The sequence below is a fragment of the Chionomys nivalis genome, chromosome 13 (assembly GCF_950005125.1).
Source record: "Chionomys nivalis chromosome 13, mChiNiv1.1, whole genome shotgun sequence".
NCBI lineage: Eukaryota > Metazoa > Chordata > Mammalia > Rodentia > Cricetidae > Chionomys > Chionomys nivalis.
This window is the reverse complement of record NC_080098.1, coordinates 42,149,720-42,152,300: the sequence shown is the minus strand read 5'-3', so window position 1 is coordinate 42,152,300 and position 2,581 is coordinate 42,149,720. Positions and strand designations below refer to the sequence as shown.

The window sequence follows — 2,581 nt, the reverse complement described above, 5'->3', positions numbered from 1 at the left end:
TAGAGAGACGCTTCAGCCTTTTTGCTTTTCCAGAGGGCCTGAGTGTGGGTCCCAGCAGCTCCAGAAGATCCCACGCTTTTTTCCGGCCCCTTCCGGTATCCGCATGCACATGTATGTATACCTCTACATTGACACGCACACATACACGAAAATAAAAATAAATCTTGAAAGAGAGAAAAAGGGAGGAAGGAAAGGAGGGAGGGAGAGAAGGAAGGAGGGAGAGAAGGAGGGAGGGAGAGAGGGAGAAAGGGAGGAAGGACACATACTTCTCAAGTAGGAAACTGTAGCTCATACCTGTAATTCCAGCACTGGAAAGCCTGAAACAGGAGGGCTACCACGAGCTTGAATCCAGCCTAGGCTACAGCCTCTCTCAACAAAACAAAAAGCAAAGCAAAACAACAACAAAAAGCTTTGCTGTTAACTCATTCTCAAGCGGACGTTTATGGCCCTGATTAGTCAGTAATCCCTATCCATGCTTATTTATTTTATTCATTATTCCTTCATTATTCATTGCCTTCCTCTGAAACAAACAAAAACATATCCTAAAACAAACAAAAACAACTGAAATAGTCATTTTCACCTCTTTCCTTTCCGGAATCATCCTGTAGCTCCGGGCGTCTACCCACCCTGTTTCTCCCTCCTTTCCACCCGGCCCTTCTGCCTGCCCCTCGGCCCACGCGCGCGCATGCGTGTGTGCGTATGTTTACGCGTACTTTTTCAAGCACAGCGTTCCTTGGAAAATCAAATGTCAACTAGGCAAGCCAGAAAGAAATCAGGGTCCCTCTCCCTCTAGTGCCGATAGCCTGGGAGAAGAGTCCAGGGATCCTACTAAACAGAAGAACCCGCGGACCCTAAGTACCCTCTACTCTGAGCCAGCGACCCGTTCCTAGAAGTAGCCTCCAGAGAGGTCGGCAGCACACACACACAGGGGTGGGAACCCGCGCGGGTCACTGGCTCTAGGGGGCGTCCTCTCCAGCATGTCGATCACACGCTCCAACATCTGCAGAGATGCTCCTTCCCGGAGGTCCTATCCAGGTGACTGTTTTTCTGAACGCTGCGAAAGCGCAACATCCCAGCTCCTTTTGTTGTTGCTGCTGGAGTTTTTTCTCTCCTCTTACTTTCTCGGTTTCTAGTTCATTCTTCTGGGGACAAAGTACGTGTCCCCGACTGCCTCCAAAGTCCCTCTGAGCACCACAGTGTGGTGCTAGAAAACTTTGGTTGAGCCACGTGATACAGTTGGTATATCCTGACGAGGTGGCCGAGTGGTTAAGGCGATGGACTGCTAATCCATTGTGCTCTGCACGCGTGGGTTCGAATCCCATCCTCGTCGACTCAGGTCTTTTATTTAAAACAAAAGGTTTATAAGGAGTTGTAAATTCAAATGCCAGCGATTTCTAAGTATCTATGAACTCAAGTCCTACCTTGCTTAGGATGGCCGCTTGGTTCCATCATATTAAGTCTTACTAAACTCTGGGTTTTAACCATCGTAGTTGACTTGATGCTTCTTGCTAGGGTGTGAGCAGCGAAGTTCCCAGACTGATCAATTTAATGCACTTTCTCCTGGTGAGTTCCTTCCTGGACACTGAAGGAAAAACCAAGAAATCGGGGTGAGAATAGAGAAGAGAAAGAAGGGGATGAGGAAGAAAACGATGAAGTCCCTTCTTTACTCCATTTTGTTACTTTAATTTTATTATGGCATTTCATACATATGCCAGTTTCTCTGTTAGAAATCAGCACTTCTGTGAGCGTTAAAAACAGGTCAGAGCGCACATGCGCACACGCACCAGAACTACCACAACCAGACTGAAATTATTACTGCTTACATACCTTGTGCACAATGAAACGTAAGCTATATTTTCACGTGTATTTGGATCTGTCTAGTCAGTAGACTGCCTAGAATCTTACAAATTCCATTCTCTGATTATGCTTTCATTTGCTATCAACCTGTCTTGTCCTTAGAATTACTAATTCCCCCAGACTGAGGGAACATCTTGTTAGAAGAATCAAAAAGAATATAAGAAACAGATGCGGGGGGGGGGGCGGGGGGGGCAGGGAGGGGGGCAGGGGGCGGGGCTGCTGTGAAATGCCTTATCTGGCCACAGTGATCACCTGTGCACGATCGAGGCAGTTAAAGATTCCAGCATAGGTGGGAGAGGGACTTCAGAGGCTGCAGACCGATGACTGACAGCTAGGGAAGGGAGAGTCACGTTCTTTGGATGGGAGTGGCCACTAGTAGGTTGCCCACAACTATGTGTGTATAGGGAACACTAATTAGACTCGAAGGGTAAATTAATTAATTTAAAAGGGCATGAAGATGGAAGACAGACATATGGGGGGTTTGTTTCTAGGGAGATTTAGATAGGGTAGTACTATCAAGATACATTGTCTACATGTACAAAATTTTCAAAAACTAAAGATATTGTTTTAAAAAACTACTAACTACAAAACTTTTAAATACTCATAAACTTTTTAAAAATACACTGAAATTTGTTAGTATAGCCATGTAAGCCAGGAGTGGTGGTGCATGTCTTTAATCTCAGCACTTGGGAGGCAGGAGACTCTCTATGATTTCAAGGCCAGC

The 2,581-nt window shown here is 46.0% G+C and overlaps 1 non-coding gene across 1 annotated transcript; it reads left to right on the top strand.

Moving 5' to 3' along the window:
- Window positions 1–1,248: 1,248 nt before the first annotated feature.
- Trnas-gcu (transfer RNA serine (anticodon GCU)) lies at window positions 1,249–1,330 on the top strand. The gene has a single exon. It is a non-coding gene; the product is annotated as a tRNA-Ser (tRNA).
- Window positions 1,331–2,581: the final 1,251 nt, after the last annotated feature.